Here is a 22,829-nt window from a genome sequence, read left to right as displayed (position 1 = left end):
GACTCCATTCCAGAGATAGTTGTACTCCAGTCTGGTGTTTTGTGTGCTATAGCCATACCTGTCAACTTGTTTGTGCAAGAAATCTGGAGATAGCCTACCAAAATGGGGGGACAATGGCCCAAACATAGGAGGATGTTGGAAGTATTGCTCTTATTAACGTAGAAAGTTGCTAGAGTAACAGGGTTTATTTTAGCAGACATCTTCTGACATATATATGAAATGTATTGTGTCATTACATACTGATAGATATCCTCAGATCATCACAGTGTGTTACCTGGGATATACAAGATGTATGATGCACAGACTGAAGTATCGAGCCAAACTATGGACATTCTTGCCCAATCCAGCCAATTGAGAGGTATGGCTACAGCTGATTGACTGATGAAGCTGTGTAAACAGTCCAGCACCTCAGTCATATACTGGCTGGGGATCTCCTGCTTGTATGATATTCTTCTTAACTGAAAACCTATATCTTGGTGTGGGTACAGAGTGCATTCTACTTAGCAGAGATGTCCATTATATGTGTGGTATATTTCACATAGCACTGTGATTTCCAGCTGTGTCAGTGGCAGAGTAGTACAGAGTAATGTGGTGAACCACTGACAGACATTTGTTTATAAGTTGATAGGTTGATATGAGGTTACTAGGCTATTGGGCTTGAAACCCTTATAACCCTCACAGACAAGAGTCTAGCCCATGTTAAGACATGTCAGCACCCAGATCCCCTGTCCAGCAGGGACACAGGTGGAATCACAAGACTGTATTTTTTTGTTTCCCATGCACTTATACAGGGAGCACTTCACAAGGGGTATTGCAGCACTAGGCTTGATGTGGACAGGGAGTATAGTCCACAGATGGGGGAGTGTGTGGGACATGTATCTGTCTCATCAACAAGCCCCTATTTATATCGCAGACCAGGTTGATGGTGTGCCTACAGGTTGTTCGAGTGGGCCTTGCCTTCCAGATGTGCAATAGTCCCATCATGGCAGGGTCTGGGTTGCTTTGTATACCAGACAGAGGTCACCTCAGAGGAGTCTGTATGGGACTGAGTTGTGGGACAGTGCTGTTAGCCTATCTGTGTATGGTAGGTGTTTGGGGTCCTGAAGTCTCCTGGTGAGGAACCTCAGTGGTCTCTCCAGCTGCTGCATGTGCTTTGAGAGGTACATGCTGAAGGGGGCATTGTACAAAATAATTGGCCTTATAAGCTTAGAATACATACATAGATCGTATCACCTCTGATGAGATACCCTTACTTTTGATTTGGCCCATTTATGAAGCTTTTTGTTCAGCAGAAGCAACATGGTGTACGGGCTTCAGGTTGCTATCAACCTGGGTGGCCAAATGCCTCAGTACTGATTGTGTATGTATGACATTGTTGTTAATGTGATAATATGTGGGGACATCAGTCTTCCTAATGGGGATGATGATGCATTTGCAGGCATTCAGCTTGAGGCCATGTTTCTGGCAGCAGCCATTTGTTTTGGTGAGACCCTGTTGTAGGATGTCCACATCACTTTGGGTATTGATGACTGTTCCTAGCTTGCAGTCATCTGCCAACTTGGTCATCCATAGGCCAGTGTTTTTGGCCTGCACCTCAGGGAAGTATATCCAATATACCAGAGGCCTTCAGACTCATCCCTGTGGTATGCCACTCATTATGGGTGTAGTGCTTGGGTTGTTTACCCCTATTATGATCAAGTGGGTTCTATCAATGAACCAGTTTGCTACCCATCTGGTAACATATGGATTGCTGCCTTGTTTACAGAGTTCATGTAATATGGCCAAGTGGGGAATTGTGTGTAAGGCTTTGGCTAAGTCAAGGTGGCAGGAGTGCACCATCTTTCCCTCATCCATGCCTTTGTTGGGTGCCTCAGGGAAGTCATCCAGAGTTCACTGACATACCTCACCTTGAGAAAAGCAGACTGTGTGGGGTCAAGTATTTGGTGTTTGCCAATGTCCCTGTTAATGAGGTCCATGATGATCCATTGAATGGCCTTGCAGATCAGGTTAGTTAGGTTGATGGCTATTTAATTTCCCAGATCAGTGAACACTCCTCCTTGGTGTACAGGGATGACAGTGGCTGTCCGCCACTTGGCTGTGACAAAGGTGGTACTCAGGCTTTGATTGTGTAGGGTGCATAATGATGCTGCCACTTCATGCCTGGGTTCATGTAGGTTGCAGGCTGGGATGTATTCAGGTCCCATGGAGACTGCCTTCTTGGCTTTGAAAGGGCAGTGATGCCCTGTTCCCTAGTGATAAGGGTTCGGTGGTCAGGTACTGGGGATGTCCTGCTTTCCTGATGGGGGGCAGAGGGGAGACATTTCTGCTGAATCTGTCAGCCATTAGATTGGCTATATCTACAGCATTTGTGTATGTGGTGTCCTTGGCCACCAGCTCTGCACAGATATGGGAGCTTCCTTTGGGAATGCAGACAAATGTGAGGAAGGACTTATGATTGTCTGTCTTAGATATGGGCAATTTGGACTTGGAGATGACTTTAGAGGATTTCTGTGGTGCACTTATTTGTTTGTTCAGGCTAAGGGGTGATTACTTCCAATTGTGCACCTGCTTTTTCTCGGTCCTAGACAGCAATGTCATCCTTTTGTTACATAGTTCCTGTGCTGCAGATGCTTGCAGACTGGTTTACTGTCCTTTGTGGACGATGATGTCCTGTCAGGTATTCCCGATTCCATGCATTTGTATGTATATGTTGGTATAGTAATTTTGTGTACATTTGGACATTGATGCCTGTTCCTCCAGTGGGGTAGGGGCTGTTCAGTTGTTTATACCATCCCTCTGGTGGTTGTGCTCAGCTTAGGAGGCATTTTAATTTTGCCATGGCTGGGGGGGGTAGGAGAGCTGGTGTTATTGAACATGACAGCTTTTTTGCCGGATCTTGACAGGGCGGATGATACCATAGGGGTGCTGCAGTAGTTAATCATGTTGGTTACTGCCACGTCTGACATGTGTCACATCTTATAGGGGTATCAATTAGCTGTCCTAAAGATTTAACATTGATAATATGGCAAATCTCTGTGCATTTCTGTTCTGGCATGGTTGGTTTCCAATCAGTGGATTCATGATATAAGTCAGGCAGAATCAGGATAACAGGTTGAATCATAATAGATTTGGAGAGGGCCAGATATGTGGGGTGGGTATCCTGAGTCAGGTAAGTTTCCCTGTAGCTACCTATAATTTGCATAGGGGTGTTGTCATTGGTTGACTGCACTTGAGTGTCTTGTGTGTGTCAGACTGTTTGACAAGCATGGAGGTGTGTATCTGTCTAATAGGTCTTTATACTTCACCTCCTTTGGCTTTGCTGTGCACATGTTGGGGTCTGGTTGTGTGATAGGCTGAGTGATCAGGTAAAGCTCCCCACAGCTGTGGCCCAGCATGTTCTTCGTGTTTCACTGTTGCTGTCATTACATTTGGGTAATCTGCTGGCAGGTTGCCCTCAGTCGGCCTGAATGACAAAGTCTTGGGTCCCGCTTTGGTTGCTGTCGCCTCTTCCATGACATCAGGTCATCAGAGGTATAAAACATGCAGCCGACGCCATTTTATTCAGTCTTTCTTGCCACGTAGTGCCCAAAGCAGAAGCAGTTCGCAAGTGCCAGTCGGCTGACTCCAGGAATTTTCGTATTCGAGTTTCAGAACCAAAGTCTTCAAACTAAAGCTAAGTACCCCGTTGGGGAAACTTTTTCTTGCTCCTTATTAATGTTAGTAAAAGTTAATAATTGCATTACTTGTGGGAAGCAAATACCTCATAAGGATTCCTTGCCTAGGCCCAGATCATAACATGTCTTGCTATTGGTTTTGTGCTAGATTTAACCAACGCACTATTAAGCGTCAGTATATTTTTGCTTCTAAATATTTTGGTTCAAGATTTAATTATCCTGAAATGTTGTTGGTTAGCAATCCGACTACCGGAGTTCACAAAAAATGCAAAGAAAAAGACAGACAGACCATTGAGATCCAAAACCAATGATGAAGCTTCTCCTTAGCCATTCACCGGTTAGCCTGTATCAGTGAGGCACTTTCACACCCCCTGATACCTGCTACTTTTGAGTTGCAGGCCTCTACCGAGACCCATTCAGAGTCCGGTATGCCGCGTGATTCTCAGAGTATTGAACCCACGGATGTCTGTCCCTTGGATGGGTCCGGAGTCATTGAGCAGGCACCCGCTTCTAAGGGTGTTTTCAGGCCTCAACATTTTTATATTAAACTGATGCCAGCAACAAAAACAAGGTCAAAAACATATATGTCTAAAAACTGATGCATGAGCCACGTGCTCAAGCCTCTATGCCTAAAAACAGATTATCAAAATGGCTTAGATAATATCTTGATCAGGGGTTCCCAACCCCCTCCCTGCTAAGAGGCCTAGGCTAGGCACTGATTATGAATCTTCAGATCAGGTTTCCATTTCTTCTGATTCCTCTTCTGATCAGGAATTTTCTGTTCCACCCTATGAGGATTCTGATGCAGAGGAATCCATCTCATCTGCATCTCCTCCTGAGGATTACTCTTTTGGAAAGACTTTGCATACTTTAAGGGAACATTTTCACTGGGACAGCCAGGACTTCTCTGAATCAAAAAAGAGGCTTAGGGATTTCCTTCTTCTTCCTCAGCATAGGCCTTTGACAATACCTCCTGTGTTAGACATTGTTGATGTGTTTTCGGAATCAAGCATGGCTCCTGATTTCCTGCCTCCGGCTTCTAGTAAGCCAGACAGATATTGCAGGGTTCCTGACTCTCACAAATTTCTATTAAAAAATCCTGCTGCTGATCCTGAGACTATTTCTCAGGGTCGCAAGGGTATAAAGGCCTCTAAAGCCAAAAATCCTACCCCTTCTAATAGAGATTCCAGGGCGCTGGATAGATGGGGAAAGAAGGTTTCTACGTCTGCAACCTTGGCATTCAGGGCCTTAAACTGCCAGTTTCATATTCTCAAATATCAACAGCATGTTATGGGCTTACTGAAACAGAAAATGATGTTGATTTCTGATTGTGTGGAAAATAAAGAGTTACAGGAATTATTGCATTCAGCAGAACAGGTTGGAAAGCATACTTTGCAATGTGGTTTTGATTCCTTGGAGGCCTCTTGTAGGGCCATCGTTACTAGATCTGTGATTGGAAGGCATGCCTGGTTCAAGGAGCAGAATCTGCCTGATCATGTTAAAGCTAAATTGTTGGATGCCCCTTTGCAGCATGATACTCTGTTTGGTAATAAGGAAGAAGAGGTTTTAAAGAAAATGGAAGACAAAGCTAAATCTATGCAAACTGTAAAAGATTTCTTGCAAGTGCAGCCACCCTGGTTCAGTAGACACTGGCCTACTTAAAATTGCTCCTTTCCTGTGTCCAACAGAGCCACTCAAGGCACATCCAGGCACTCAAAAGGCTCCAGATACCAATCACAGGGTTCTTACAGGTCAAAGCAATGGGGTGCCTCCACCTCCAAATCTGGAGGAAGCAAAGCACAACCCTACAGTAAGCAGTCTCAATGACTTTCCTCTATCATCACCAAGCACTTATCTTTTGGCAGCCCCCCTTGGGGGGAAAGCTAGCAGTTCATGCTCAAAATTGGCAGTTAATTACCAAGGACAAGTGGGTATCAAACATAGTATCCCAGGGGTACAGATTTCATTTCCATACTTTGCTAATTCCAAACGGATGGCCGGATCTGCCACAAAACCAGTGGTCAGAGGCCCAGAAACAAGTCATGTCCCTCATGGATAGGGGGGCTATTCAACCAGTACCAGAAAAGGAAAAAGGACAAGGTTTTTATTCAAGACTTTTCCTGGTACCCAGAAGAGACCATTCATGGTGTCCAATACTGGACTTATCGATTTTGAACACATTCCTGGGCATTCCAAAATTCAAAATGCTGCTTTATTAACAGCTACTGCCTATGCTAGGCAGGAATGTTTGGTTAGTAACTCTAGACTTAAAAGAGGCATACCTGCATATCCCAATAATGGAATCATGCAGAAGATACCCCCACTTCAAAGCAGGTTTTTTGCATTACCAATTCTCTGCACTGCCCTTTGGCTTATCTACTGCGCCCAGGGTCTTTACAAAGTGCCTGGCACCAGTAATTGCATTTTGCAGACAAAGAAGCATTCAAATTTATCCTTATCTGGACGATTGTCTCATTCAAGCAGAGGACAAGGACACTCTTCTTCAACATCTGGCGTTTGTAAAAAGGCTTCTAGCATGCCTAGGGTACACCATAAACTAAAAGAAATCACAACTGGTACCCTCTCAAATAATTACATTCCTGGGTGCAAGCTTGAATACAACTGCCCAGATGGCTTACCTCACGCCAGACAAACAAAGGCAACTGACAACATACTTCGAACAAATGGCAATAAAAACCCAGTTATCTGCAAGACAAATTCTGCAGGTTTTGGGGTTCATGGCATCCTGCATTCTACTAATTCCATATGTCAGACTGCATATGAGGAAACTTCAATGGTACCTAAAAAGTTTATGGAGTCAACATTGTCACAGTCTGGAAACGATGATTCCACTCATTCCCTGCCTACAACATGAGTTTCTTTGGTGGGCAGAGACGTCACCAAAACAAGGGACTGTCATTCACTCTACCCCCTGCCAACCAAACCCTAACTACCGACACATCAGACTATGCTTGGGGGGCCCACCTGGCAGGGAGATGCATTCAGGGCAAATGGAGCCCAAACTGAATGCATCTGCATATCAACCAGAAAGAGATGCTAGCTGTACAGAATACTCTGACAGCCTTCAAGGACTTACTTCATCCAGGACAACTACTGATAAAGACGGACAACACCACAGTTATGTGGTACATAAACAAGCAGGGGGTACACATTCCTACCCCCTTTGCAGACTAGCCATGGCCTTGTGGAACACAGCCTTGACTTACCAAATACATCTTCAAGTTCAATTCCTGCCAGGAAAGCAGAATAAGTAACTGATAGGAAAAACCACCTTTAATAACAAAGCAAAGTTTTCGGGCAGAACCTTCAATACTAATATTATATATATTGTATTAGTATTGAAGAAGGTTCTGTCCGAAGCTTTGCTTATTAAAGGTGATTTTTCCTACAAGTTTGTACATTTGCTCCACGATTTTGCAGCTGTTTTTAGGAAAGCAGAATACTCTGGCAGATGACCTAAGAAGAAATCTTATGGGCCCGCACGAATGAAAGTTGGATCCACAAATCTTCAGCATGTTAACACAGAAATGGGAGAAACCAGACATAGATCTATTTGCCTCTCCCCAAAATTATCAGTTGAACAAATTCTGCACAAGAACTCATCAAAAAAAAGCATGGAAAGTGGATGCCCTGGCCTTCAGCTGGAAAAAAACATCAGTTTATGCCTTTCCCCTCTGCCCCTACTCTCCAAGGTCTTACTGAAAGTCAGACAGGAAAAACGAAAAATGATACTAGTTGCTCCTGACTGGCCTTGCCAGCACTGGTACTCACTTCTAAGGAATACGTCTCAGCTTCCTCCATGGTACTTGCCTCAAATACCTCATCTACTGTCTCAGCAGAACTATCAAATTCTGCACACTCAGCTCCAAACTCTGAATCTTGCAGCATGGCTGATCAACTAATTATTCAAACAACACCTCTCAGTAAATCTGTGATGGATGTCAGTTTGGAAGCCAGAAGGCCTAGTACTAGAAAATCTTATGTTGATAAATGGAAGAGATTCTGTGTTTGGAACCAAGCACAAGGAACAGGCACAGCAAAGCCCAATATTCCTCAGATTTTACAATATTTGACTGAGATGCTTGACAAGGGCCTATCTTTTTCTTCAATAAAAATCCATGCCTCTGCCATCTCGGCTCATTACAACACAGAGCCTCCCCTCTTTTCTCATCCTCTGCTTAAACAGTATCTTAGAGGGACCAAAATTTAAGGCCTCCCAGAAGATCACCAACTCCTGCATGGGGCTTCAATTTTGTGCTGGAAAAACTCACCCTGCCTCCTTTTGAACCAGCAGCTACTGTGGATATAAAATTTCTATCTTTGAAAACAGCTTTTCTCTTGGGGCCCCGGTTCAACCTTTTTTTAGCAAGGAAAATATAGTTTATATACATACATAGTTATTAACATTAATATATCAGGATAATTTATAACATAATAAGTTTGTATAATCAATTTAATAAATATTCGATTGCATACTACAAGCATACAAACATCAACTGTATTTAAATCAAATATGTACATTATATATCTCACTATAATAATATTGGGTATACTGGCTGTGTTTATATATGCATACTAGTTGCACATTTGTATTTGTATTTATTATTATTTTTTACATATATTTCATCATATACAATACACTTACAAGGGATATTTTAGTAATATATAGGTCTCAGTTGAGTATATTAACATATGTACAGGTACACATTATATAATACATTTTGGATAAATTATTCATTAAATAGGTTTTTATATATGTATTTACATAAACAAGTATCACATAGTTAAAATAAATAGATTGTTTAGGTACTTAATTAGTAGTTTTTAAGAGTATTTAGCATATTACTTTAGAATATATATATATGTATGTGTGTCAACATTGAATGAATTTGTTTGCATTTAAACAGAATGAATTTTTTTACAAAATGCCATTTCCTTTTTAAGAATTTTTGGTGGGAAATTAGGCTATTAATTGAGTGATCATTGAATAATTGGCAATGTATAAAATGAGTGAGATGTAAAGACAGTTTGTATTCTGAAGAAGTTCGGAAGGACGAAACCTGGGTCAATAAAGTAGTGTTCGTATTGGAGTTTGTATTGTGGCTTTTTCGAGTTGGTTGGTACCTTACAGTTTTGGGTTTTGAGTCTGCTTCATCTCCTTATTGGCACCGGCTTCACCTTGCTTTCTACATCAGTGATGCCCTGTTCCCTAGTGATAAGGGTTCGGTGGTCAGGTACTGGGGATGTCCTGCTTTCCTGATGGGGGGCAAAGGGGAGACATTTCTGCTGAATCTGTCAGCCATTAGATTGGCTATATCTACAGCATTTGTGTATGTGGTGTCCTTGGCCACCAGCTCTGCACAGATATGGGAGCTTCCTTTGGGAATGCAGACAAATGTGAGGAAGGACTTTTGATTGTCTGTCTTAGATATGGGCAATTTGGACTTGGAGATGACTTTAGAGGATTTCCGTGGTGCACTTATTTGTTTGTTCAGGCTAAAGGGTGATTACTTCCAATTGTGCACCTGCTCTTTCTCGGTCCTAGACAGCAATGTCATCCTTTTGTTACATAGTTCCTTTGCTGCAGATGCTTGCAGACTGGTTTACTGTCCTTTGTGGACGATGATGTCCTGTCAGGTATTCCCGATTCCATGCATTTGTATGTATATGCTGGTATAGTACTTTTGTGTACATTTGGGCATTGGTGCCTGTTCCTCCAGTGGGGTAGGGGGCTGTTCAGCTGTTTATACCATCCCTCTGGTGGTTCTGCTCAGCTTAGGAGGCATTTTAATTTTACCATGGCTGGGGGGGGTAGGAGAGCTGGTGTTATTGAACATGACAGCTTTTTTGCCGGATCTTGACAGGGCGGATGATACCATAGGGGTGCTGCAGTAGTTAATCATGTTGGTTACTGCCACGTCTGACATGTGTCACATCTTATAGGGGTATCAATTAGCTGTCCTAAAGATTTAACATTGATAATATGACAAATCTCTGTGCATTTCTGTTCTGGCATGGTTGGTTTCCAATCAGTGGATTCATGATATAAGTCAGGCAGAATCAGGATAACAGGTTGAATCATAATAGATTTGGAGAGGGCCAGATATGTGGGGTGGGTATCCTGAGTCAGGTAAGTTTCCCTGTAGCTACCTATAATTTGCATATGGGTGTTGTCATTGGTTGACTGCACTTGAGTGTCTTGTGTGTGTCAGACTGTTTGACAAGCATGGAGGTGTGTATCTGTCTAATAGGTCTTTATACTTCACCTCCTTTGGCTTTGCTGTGCACATGTTGGGGTCTGGTTGTGTGATAGGCTGAGTGATCAGGTAAAGCTCCCCACAGCTGTGGCCCAGGATGTTCTTCGTGTTTCACTGTTGCAGTCATTACATTTGGGTAATCTGCTGGCAGGTTGCCCTCAGTCGGCCTGAATGACAAAGTCTTGGGTCCTGCTTTGGTTGCTGTCGCCTCTTCCATGACATCAGGTCATCAGAGGTATAAAACATGCAGCCAACGCCATTTTATTCAGTCTTTCTTGCCACGTAGTGCCCAAAGCAGAAGCAGTTCGCAAGTGCCGGTCGGCTGACTCCAGGAATTTTCGTATTCAAGTTTCAGAACCAAAGTCTTCAAACTAAAGCTAAGTACCCGTTGAAACTTTTCTTGCTCCTTATTAATGTTAGTAAAAGTTAATAATTGCATTACTTGTGGGAAGCAAATACCTCATAAGGATTCCTTGCCTAGGCCCAGATCATAACATGCCTTGCTATTGGTTTTGTGCTAGATTTAACCAATGCACTATTAAGCGTCAGTATATTTTTGCTTCTAAATATTTTGGTTCAAGATTTAATTATCCTGAAATGTCGTTGGTTAGCAATCTGACTACCGTAGTTCACAAAAAATGCAAAGAAAAAGACAGACAGACCATCGAGGTCCAAAACCAACAATGAAGCTTCTCCTTAGCCATTCACTGGTTAGCCTGTATCAGTGAGGCACTTTCGCAGCCCCTGATACCTGCTACTTTTGAGTTGCAGGCCTCTACCGAGACCCATTCAGAGTCCGGTATGCCGCGAGATTCTCAGAGTATTGAACCCACGGATGTCTGTCTCTTGGATGGGTCCGGAGTCATTGAGCAGGCACCGGCTTTTAAGGGTGTTTTCAGGCCTCAACATTTTTATATTAAACTGATGCCAGCAACAAAAACAAGGTCAAAAACATATATGTCTAAAAAACTGATGCATGAGCCACGTGCTCAAGCCTCTATGCCTAAAAAACAGATTATCAAAATGGCTTAGGATAATTACCTTGATCAGGGGTTCCCAACCCCTCCCCCCACCCTGCTAAGAGGCCTAGGCAAGGCACTGATTATGAATCTTCAGATCAGGTTTCCATTTCTTCTGATTCCTCTTCTGATCAGGAATTTTCTATTCCACCCTATGAGGATTCTGATGCAGAGGAATCCATCTCATCTGCATCTCCTCCTGAGGATTACTCTTTTGGAAAGACTTTGCATACTTTAAGGGAACATTTTCACTGGGAGAGCCAGGACTTCTCTGAATCAAAAAAGAGGCTTAGGGATTTCCTTCTTCTTCCTCAGCATAGGCCTTTGACAATACCTCCTGTGTTAGACATTGTTGATGATGTGTTTTCGGAATCAAGCATGGCTCCTGATTTCCTGCCTCCGGCTTCTAGTAAGCCAGACAGATATTACAGGGTTCCTGACTCTCACAAATTTCTATTCAAAAATCCTGCTGCTGATCCTGAGACTATTTCTCAGGGTCGCAAGGGTATAAAGGCCTCTAAAGCCAAAAATCCTACCCCTTCTGATAGAGATTCCAGGGCACTGGATAGATGGGGAAAGAAGGTTTCTACGTCTGCAACCTTGGCATTCAGGGCCTTAAACTGCCAGTTTCATATGCTTAAATATCAACAGCATGTTATGGGCTTACTGAAACAGAAAATTATGTTGATTTCTGATTGTGTGGAAAATAAAGAGTTACAGGAATTATTGCATTCAGCAGAACAGGTTGGAAAGCATACTTTGCAATGTGGTTTTGATTCCTTGGAGGCCTCTTGTAGGGCCATCGTTACTAGATCTGTGATTGGAAGGCATGCCTGGCTCAAGGAGCAGAATCTGCCTGATCATGTTAAAGCTAAATTGTTGGATGCCCCTTTGCAGCATGATACTCTGTTTGGTAATAAGGAAGAAGAGGTTTTAAAGAAAATGAAAGACAAAGCTAAATCTATGCAAACTGTAAAAGATTTCTTGCAAGTGCAGCCACCCTGGTTCAGTAGACACTGGCCTACTTAAAATTGCTCCTTTCCTGTGTCCAACAGAGCCACTCAAGGCAAATCCAGGCACTCAAAAGGCTCCAGATACCAATCACAGGGTTCTTACAGGTCAAAGCAATGGGGTGCCTCCACCTCCAAATCTGGAGGAAGCAAAGCACAACCCTACAGTAAGCAGTCTCAATGACTTTCCTCTACCATCACCAAGCACTTATCTTTTGGCAGCCCCCTTGGGGAGAAAGCTAGCACTTCATGCTCAAAATTGGCAGTTAATTACCAAGGACAAGTGGGTATCAAACATAGTATCCCAGGGGTACAGATTTCATTTCCATACTTTGCTAATTCCAAACGGATGGCCGGATCTGCCACAAAACCAGTGGGCAGAGGCCCAGAAACAAGTCATGTCCCTCATGGATAGGGGGGCTATTCAACCTGTACCAGAAAAGGAAAAAGGACAAGGTTTTTATTCAAGACTTTTCCTGGTACCCAGAAGAGACAATTCATGGTGTCCAATACTGGACTTATTGATTTTGAACACATTCCTGGGCATTCCAAAATTCAAAATGCTGCTTTACAACAGCTACTGCCTATGCTAGGCAGGAATGTTTGGTTAGTAACTCTAGACTTAAAAGAGGCATACCTGCATATCCCAATAATGGAATCATGCAGAAGATACCCCCACTTCAAAGCAGGTTTTTTGCATTACCAATTCTCTGCACTGCCCTTTGGCTTATCTACTGCGCCCAGGGTCTTTACAAAGTGCCTGGCACCAGTAATTGCATTTTGCAGACAAAGAAGCATTCAAATTTATCCTTATCTGGACGATTGTCTCATTCAAGCAGAGGACAAGGACACTCTTCTTCAACATCTGGCGTTTGTAAAAAGGCTTCTAGCATGCCTAGGGTACACCATAAACTAAAAGAAATCACAACTGGTACCCTCTCAAATAATTACATTCCTGGGTGCAAGCTTGAATACAACTGCCCAGATGGCTTACCTCACGCCAGACAAACAAAGGCAACTGACAACATACTTCAAACAAATGGCAATAAAAACCCAGTTATCTGCAAGACAAATTCTGCAGGTTTTGGGGTTCATGGCATCCTGCATTCTACTAATTCCATATGTGAGACTGCATATGCGGAAACTTCAATGGTACCTAAAAGGTTTATGGAGTCAACATTGTCACAGTCTGGAAACATTGATTCCCCTCATTCCCTGCCTACAACAGGAGTTTCTTTGGTGGGCAGAGACATGTCACCAAAACAAGGGACTGTCATTCACTCTACCCCCTGCCAACCAAACCCTAACTACCGACACATCAGGCTATGCTTGGGGATCAGACTATGCTTGGGGGGCCCACCTGGCAGGGAGATGCATTCAGGGCAAATGGAGCCCAAACTGAATGCATCTGCATATCAACCAGAAAGAGATGCTAGCTGTACAGAATGCTCTGACAGCCTTCAAGGACTTACTTCATCCAGGACAACTACTGATAAAGACTGACAACACCACAGTTATGTGGTACATAAACAAGCAGGGGGTACACATTCCTACCCCCTTTGCAGACTAGCCATGGCCTTGTGGAACACAGCCTTGACTTACCAAATACATCTTCAAGTTCAATTCCTGCCAGGAAAGCAGAATAAGTAACACAAACTTGTAGGAAAAACCACCTTTAATAACAAAGCAAAGTTTTCGGGCAGAACCCTTCTTCAATACTAATATTATATATATTGTATTAGTATTGAAGAAGGGTTCTAAAAGCTTTGCTGTTGCTTTAGGTTTTTTTTTACTTTCAAGTTTGTGTTACTTGCTCCACGTTTTGCAGCTGTTTTTTTAGGAAAGCAGAATACTCTGGCAGATGACCTAAGAAGAAATCTTATGTGCCCGCACGAATGAAAGTTGGATCCACAAATCTTCAGCATGTTAACACAGAAATGGGAGAAACCAGACATAGATCTATTTGCCTCTCCCCAAAATTATCAGTTGGACAAATTCTGCACAAGAACTCATCAGAAAAAAGCATGGAAAGTGGATGCCCTGTCCTTCAGCTGGAAAAACCTATCAGTCTATGCCTTTCCCCCTCTCCCTCTACTCTCCAAGGTCTTACTAAAAGTCAGGCAGGAAAAACCAAAAATGATACTAGTTGCTCCGGACTGGCCTCACCAGCACTGGTACTTACTTCTAAGGAATACGTCTCAGCTTCCTCCATGGTACTTGCCTCAAATGCCTCATCTACTGTCTCAGCAGAACTATCAAATTCTGCACACTCAGCTCCAAACTCTGAATCTTGCAGCATGGCTGATCAACTAATTATTCAAACAACACCTCTCAGTAAATCTGTGATGGATGTCAGTTTGGAAGCCAGAAGACCTAGTACTAGAAAATCTTATGTTGATAAATGGAAGAGATTCTGTGTTTGGAACCAAGCACAAGGAACAGGCACAGCAAAGCCCAATATTCCTCAGATTTTACAATATTTGACTGAGATGCTTGACAAGGGCCTATCTTTTTCTTCAATAAAAATCCATGCCTCTGCCATCTCGGCTCATTACAACACAGAGCCTCCCCTCTTTTCTCATCCTCTGCTTAAACAGTATCTTAGAGGGACCAAAAATTTAAGGCCTCCCAGAAGATCACCAACTCCTGCATGGGGCTTCAATTTTGTGCTGGAAAAACTCACCCTGCCTCCTTTTGAACCAGCAGCTACTGTGGATATAAAATTTCTATCTTTGAAAACAGCTTTTCTCTTGGCAGTCACTTCAGCAAGAAGGGTTTCAGAACTACAGGCTGTCATGGCAGTGGAACCTTTTATTATATTTTACCCAGACAGGGTGTCCCTCAGGACCAATCCTTTTTTTATGCCTAAGGTGGTATCCAGTGTGGCTCTTAACCAGACCATTCACCTGCCAACATCTTACCCAAATCCGCAGAACAAGGGGGAGTGGATTCTGCATTCATTGGATGTACACAGACAACTAAGATTCTACTTAAACAGGACCAAATCTCTTAGAAAGTCTGAGCAACTACTGGTAGCATTTGCTGCAGGGTCAGAGGGGAAGGCTATATCAAAGCAGATTATTTCTAAGTGGATAAGCGACTGTATTCATTTCTGCTACTTGCACCATGGTAAACCTATGCCCAAGGCGATCAGATCACATTCCACCAGGGCTGCCTCCACTTCAGCAGCTTTTCAGAGAGGGGTTCCAACCAAAGACATTCTAGAAGGTGCTACATGGAGCTCTGTTCATACCTTCACAAAGCATTATCATTTGCCTTTCTTCTCCAAATCCAGGGCAGGCTTTGCCACTGCAGTTCAGAAGGGCCTTATAGCTGCTCCTAATGTTGTTTAGTTCCATCCTCCCATCCATAGCTTTGGGATTCTACCCAAATGTAATGACTGCAACAGTGAAACACGAAGAACATAGTACAGTTGTATACACTTACCATAAATGTAGATGTCTGAGTGTATTCACTGTTGCAGTCCAGGTTACCCACCCGCCATTCCCCTTTCTATACCTTTTCTTTCCTTCACTATACACAAAAGCCTTTGTGGTGTATTTGCTTTTAGATGAAGGTAAAGTTTATGTTTCTAAAAGTGCATTTATATATTTTTACTGTTTATATATATATATATATATCTATATAAATAAAAATGTAAATGTTCGTTTGTTCAAAATCTTAAATCTCCGAAAGTTCTTCACCGATTGCTTTGAAATTTTCACACAATGTTGCATTCGAATACATGTGTGTTTTTATATACCTACTATTATATAGATGTCACACGTTGCATTCGAATACACACGTGTTTTTATATACCTACTATGCATTCTATATATTTGCATACAAATATGCAATTTTATATGTTTTTATTATAACTTTCTTTCTTCTTTTTCAGTGCAATCTATCTGCTTTAGTTCATCCAAATAATGCCTCGCAGAAGATCAAACTTAGGTCGTCGTACTCGTGGAGTGGAAGCAGTGCGACAAGTAATTGCAAATCAAACTGAGGAAGAACGGGCATCAGTGAACGAGTGAAACAGACAAAGAATGGCTGAAATACATGCCGAGGAAGCAGCAGAGCGATGTGAAGCCAGACTTGAGGATACACGGTTGCGAGCACGGCGATCGCGTTCTGCAGCTTCAGATCTGCTTCATTCTCAACAGAATGAATGCGACAGGCTGAGAGTGGCTGAAAGACATCAACGAGAAGCAGCAGATCAGCGTCAAACATGACTCTGTGCTCAGCAATCATGCGATTACAATTGCCTTGCATTCTGGTACAACCCAGCTGGTGATTATAGTTTGAGCCGGCATGTTTTCATCGGCACTATGACTGAAGTGTGTCCTTATTGCAAGGCTCTGAAATTTAATGGAGAAACTAAAGGAATGTGTTGCGCCGCTGGAAAAATTAAACTGCCTCAACTTGGAGAACCACCAGAGCCATTAAAAACTTTGCTTGCCGGATATACCGCTGAATCAAAGCATTTCCTATCTAACATCAGGAAATATAACTCATGCTTCCAAATGACGTCATTTGGCACAGAAATTGTAACAGCTCAATTCATGCCAACTTTCAAAGTGAAAGGACAAATTTATCATAAAGCCGTCTCCCTGCTTCCATTCCCAGATGGTCAACATAAATACCTACAAATGTATTTCATCGGTGATGGCAATGATGAATTGAATGCATGCTGCGGAAGTTCTACTGGCATACAAAGGTCCATCGTTTCCCAACTGCAAGAGCTTCTTCACGAAAAAAACAATTTAGTGTGTTTGTTCAAAACAGCAATTGACATGATGCCATCTGATACACACAAGATTGTTATTCATGCTGACAAAATGCCTGCTGGAGAACATGTGCAAAGATTCAGTGCTACAACTATAGACAAAGTGGCAATTGTTATAGTCTGAGATCAATTCCAACCTAGAAATATTGTTCTTCATCGGAGAAATGATCAATTGACAACAGTTGCAGAAACTCATTGATGCTACGATGCCCTGCAATATCCAATCATTTTTTGGGATGGTGCCGATGGATATCACTTCAACGTTAAGATGATGAATCCAGTCAGTGGCGAAGAAACAAATAAGAAATGCAGCGCAATGAACTATTATTCATACCAATTAATGATTTGAGAGAATGAAGACAATCACATTTTGAAATGCCGTCAGTTGTTTCACCAATACATTGTAGATATGTATGCAAAAATTGAAACAGAACATTTGATATTCATCCGTTTGAATCAGACCAAGCTTTGCTCTGAAGAATACGTTCATTTGCGAGATGCAGTTGTAAATGATGGTAATACAACTAATGTTGGAAGAGTAATGATTTTGCCATCTTCATATACAGGCAGTCCACGTCATATGCATGAGTACACTCAAGATGCAATTGTGTATGTTCGTCACTACGGGCATCCAGAACTATTCATTACATTCACATGCAATCCAGCTTGGGACGATATACAACAGCTCTTACTTCCTGGGCAATCGCCGGTGGATAGGCATGACATCATAGCACGTGTTTTCAGACAGAAGCTGAAATCGCTGATGGATTTCATGGTAAAACATGAAGTGTTTGGCTCTGTGCGCTGCTGGATGTACTCAGTGGAATGGCAAAAGAGAGGATTGCCACACGCACATTTACTAATCTGGCTCTATAACAAAATCACTTAAAATGAAATTGACGATGTAATATGCACTGAAATACCTGATGCCGACGTTGATAAGGATTTGCATGAAGTTGTGACGAAAAATATGATACATGGACCTTGCGGTACACTGAATCCAAATTCACCATGCATGATAGACGGAAAATGCTCTAAGCGATATCCTCGAGCATTAGTATCCAACACAGTTACAGGAAATTATGGATATCCTTTTATACAGAAGAAGATCAGTAGAAGATGGCAGTAAATTAGCAACCATACAAATGCGAAACGGTGATATCGAAGTAGATAACCAGTGGGTTGTTCCATATTCGTCTTTGCTATCAAAAACATACAAAGCGCACATAAACGTGGAATACTGTAACTCCGTTAAATCGATCAAATACATTTGTAAGTACATGAATAAAGGCAGTGACATGGCAGTTTTTGGCATGCAACCAGAAAGAAGTGATAGGTATGCGGTCATACATATCGATGAAATCGCACAGTATCAGGCTGGAATATACATAAGCAGCAATGAAGCTGTATGGCGAATTCTTTCATTTCCCATACATGAACGAAGTCCAGCTGTTGTTCACTTAGCAGTACATCTAGAAGATGGACAACTCGTTTATTTCATAGCTTCAAATGTGCAACAAATAGCCCTGAATCCACCGGCTACAATGTTAACTGCTTTCTTCACGTTATGTCAAAATGATGCGTTTGCGAAAACACTGCTGCATTCGGAAGTGCCTACGTATTACACATGGAATGCGAGTAGAAAATCATTTGAATGACGCAAACGAGGAGAGCGAGTCGACGGACAACCTGGCATATTCAAAGAAACTACGATAGGCAGACTGTACATTGTGCATCCCAATCAAGATGAATGCTTCTTTCTTCTCATGCTGTTGGTAAATGTGCCCGGTCCAATGTCTTTCCAGCAATTGAGAATTGTCAACGGCATTACACATGCCACTTTCCACTGTGCATGTTGAGCTCTGAATTTATTGGAGAACAACCAACACTGGGATATATGCATTAATGACGTGTGCAATACGTCACATCCAAATCAAATTCGTGCATTGTTTGCAATCATTTTGACCGCCTGCTCTCCTTCATCTCCAACAGAGTTATGGGAGTAATGTAAATCACACATGGCTGAAGATATTTTCCATTGAATACGCAAGGAAAATTCAAATATGAACATGGATTTCACAGCAGAAATCTACAACGAAGCATTGATAATGATTGAAGATTTGTGCTTAGAAATCGCGAACAAAGTTCTCAATCAATTGGGAATGCCATCACCGAATCGCTCTGCTGCTGCTTTGTTTGATGTAGAATTACGTCGTGAACAAAATTACAATACGGGTGATCTTTTGTCGTATGTACAATCAAATATTCCTAAGCTAATGCTTGAGCAAAAAGGCATTTACGATCAAATAATGCAAACTGTCAATAACGGGGTTGGAGAAATCTTCTTCTTATATGCGCCAGGAGGAACTGGTAAAACGTTCCTAATTACATTGATTCTGGCAGCAATTTGATCCCAAAATGGCATAGCCTTAGCAATTGCGTCATCTGGAATAGCTGCGATATTGCTACCAGGTGGAAGAACTGCTCATTCCACTTTGAAATTGCCATTGAACAAGCAATTAATTGAAACTCCCACGTGCAACATTTCCAAAGCATCCGGCATGGGAAAAGTATTGCAGAAATGCAAACTTATTGTTTGGGATGAATGCACAATGGCGCACAAAAAATCGCTCGAGACTCTTGATTGATCATTGCAAGATTTGTGTGGAAACATCAGACCATTTAGGAATGCATTAATATTGCTTGCAGGAGATTTCAGGCAAACATTACCTGTACTTCCTCGATCAACACCAGTGGACGAAATAAATGCTTGCCTGAAATACTCTACTTTGTGGCGATACGTAAAGACGTTAAAATTAACTACAAATATGTGTGTCCAGCTGCAAAACGATTGATCAGCTGAGATATTCTCACATCAATTGTTGGAAATTGGGAATGGAAAGGTGCTGGTTGATCTGACCTCAGGACAAATTTCATTGCCTCATAACTTCTGCAATTTAGTGACGTCAAAAGAAGAATTGGTTGAAAAAGTATTTCCCAATATTCAAACTAATTATAAGAATCATGATTGGCTGACTGAATGAGCTATTCTTGCGGCCAAGAACAAAGACGTCTAAGAACTTAACAATATTATTCAGTCTAACATTCAAAGCAAGGCAGTCACATACAAGTCCGTCGACACTGTTGTGGAAGCAGATGAAGAAGGTAATTATCCAACAGAATTTTTGAATTCACTCGATCTGACAGGGATGCCACTGCATGTACCGCAATTGAAAATCAGCATGCCAATTATCATGTTGCGAAATATCAACCAGCCAAAGCTTTGCAATGGCACGCGGCTTGCAGTAAAAAAATTAATGAGCAACGTCATAGAAACAACAATCTTGACAGGGCCTTTCAAATTGAAGATGTCCTCATTCCTCGCATTCCTATGATTCCGATGGATATGCCATTTCAATTTAAGAGATTGCAATTCCTAATTCGATTGGCGTTTGCAATCACCATCAACAAAGCTCAGGGCCAATCTTTAGAATTGTGCGGTTTAGATCTACACGCTGATTGCTTCTCACATGGACAATTATATGTTGAGTGTTCTAGAGTCGGCAAACCAGACAATCTCTATATCTGCACAGACAGTGGAACAACAAAAAATACTGTATACCCACAAGCATTGTGAAATTAAACATATTAGAAATGTGTGCTTTCTCTTTTCTTTCTTTTCCATTTAACCAGACTGAGCCACAGCAACGCGTGGCTGGGTACAGCTAATATATATATATATATATATATATATATATATATATATATATTTTTTTTTTTTTTTTTTTGCTCCCCATTTGGTGTGCACCTGACATCTTGGGTAAGAAAAACTGAATAAAATGTCATCGGCTGCATATTTTATACCCCTGATGACCTGACATCATGGAAGAGGAGACAGCAACCGATGCAGGACCCAAGACTTTGTTATTCAGGCCGACTGAGGACAACTTGCCAGCAGATTACCCAAATGTAATGACTGCAACAGTGAATACACTTGAACGTCTACATTTATGGTAAGTGTACACAACTGTACTTTTCTGTGAGTGCACAAATGTCACCATCTGCCAGGTTTACAAATGCTTGCAATGAGTACATTTTCCTGTTTAGACTCCTAGCATTTAGCAGCATGGCCTTTACATTTTGTTGAGTGTTATATGTTGTTAGTATTGACCCCATGACTTCCCCTAAAAAGGCACTATGGGGGAGCCAAGAACCATTGTCAGAGGCCTGAAGGCCAAGTGAGACAGATGCAGGACTTCTCTAGCAAAGCAGTGTGGTCTGTCGGTCATATGTTCCCAGGCTGCTAGACAGTAGATCCCCTTGGGATGACACCAGTAAGTAACCCAGTTGTTACTGATAATCATTTTCTGTTTGTATTGGGCCATCATTCCAGGTGATGGTAGAATGCTGCTTAAGGCTAGGAACATACCTGCATGGGACATATATTCAGCAAGCTAAATCATGTCTGTCTTGCTATAGTCCAGGGAGGTACATCTGATATCGTTCACACCGTCATGGACTAGGCCAGAGTGATAACAGTACCTGTTGTGGAGTGACCTGAGTTCATGTGTGATATGGCGGATTCTGGCACTTGCCAAACAAGAAAGCATGACTTTCTCCTTATCCAGCCTGGTGAGATGCACATCTGTGTGTATCACGATGGAGTCTCCTATGAGTAATATGTTGGGTTTATGGTAAGGCCGTAGTGATTGCGAGACACTGTTGTGTGGACTATGCATGTTCTGTGGTGCATTGGTGTGTGGAGTTCCCATTTGTTTTTGCCTATGAGGTGTCCTTTGTTTGCATTTTTGTTTTGTTGATGACCTCCACTTACGTGGGTGTGTGTTGTGTAGTTGTGGATGATGTTTACTGACTCCATACCCTGCAGGCTACCTATGTTACTGGGTGATTTGTTCTGGTGTGCACATTTTCCATTTGTCTGGCCAGTGGCTCCTTCCCCTTATGTGTGTCTCTTTGTCCTTCTGTAGTCCAGTTACAGGCTTTGGCCACAGTGGCTGCTATTATGTATTTGTATTTGTGGTGTGAGCGGGGTAGATGCCGTAACATCACACTTGGGGTTATGGGCTTCACACCTCTGAGTGTATCTGTTTACCAGGTTGTCCATCATTGCACCACTACATCTGCTGTGGTCCTCAGTCGGTTTGTGTTGCTATGTTATTATGAGGCTACATGTTGGCCCTAGCTGTCAACCTGTCACAAACTGACATTTGGACAGGCCCATGTATGACAGTCAGACACAGGCCCACACATGTGGACAGGGTGATAATAATGCTCTGCCAAACAGACAGTTGGGAGACTGGTTTGGTATTTGCTTGCTTTTTCTTATGTGTATGATGTCTGCTTCTCCACTGTCTACCATCTTTTTTAAAGTTTTTTTTGTCTATTCCTTCTAGCATGTCGAGGGATCAGTTGCTAGTGTCCTCTCCTGCTCAGCTGGTTAACCTGTGAATATTGAGGCAATGTTACAATTGCCTCATGTACACAGACAACCCTCTCCTCCTCCCACAAAACACAAATACATGCGAGAGATGCAACTATACGGCCAAACTGGAGGCTGAGCTCTCTCAACATAGGACTGGCAAGACCAGTCAGGAGGAGAAGGTTACCACACACACTATAGACCCAGTCTCACATAGTACCATTACAAACTCAAATCATACACATAAACACACAAAGACATACTCGGAGGCTCTGATCAAAAATCTACCAAAACAGCAGAGGCCACCAAAGCAGACACCCAAACAACCACCACCTCAGAACACAACACCTGCAACACATAGACCTCACAGTCAGAGTGTCAAACCGTCACAGCCCTTAAGGCCAAACACAATGCCAGACACACTAGTCATTGGTGACTCCATAGTCAGACACACTGCCGTCCCGCTCACCAGACTGAGTAAGGAGAAGGTCACAGTAAGCTGCCTGTCGGGTGCTAGAATCCGCCACATAACGCAAGCACTCAGGTCTCTCAACAGCAGGTACAAATATGACTCAGTCATTGTCCACGCTGGTGTAAACGACCTGAGACGTACCTCCTT

The sequence above is a fragment of the Protopterus annectens genome, chromosome 8.part0, assembly GCF_019279795.1.
Source record: "Protopterus annectens isolate FY-2018-M chromosome 8.part0, PAN1.0, whole genome shotgun sequence".
Lineage (NCBI taxonomy): Eukaryota > Metazoa > Chordata > Ceratodontiformes > Protopteridae > Protopterus > Protopterus annectens.
This window is presented reverse-complemented; position numbering follows the sequence as displayed.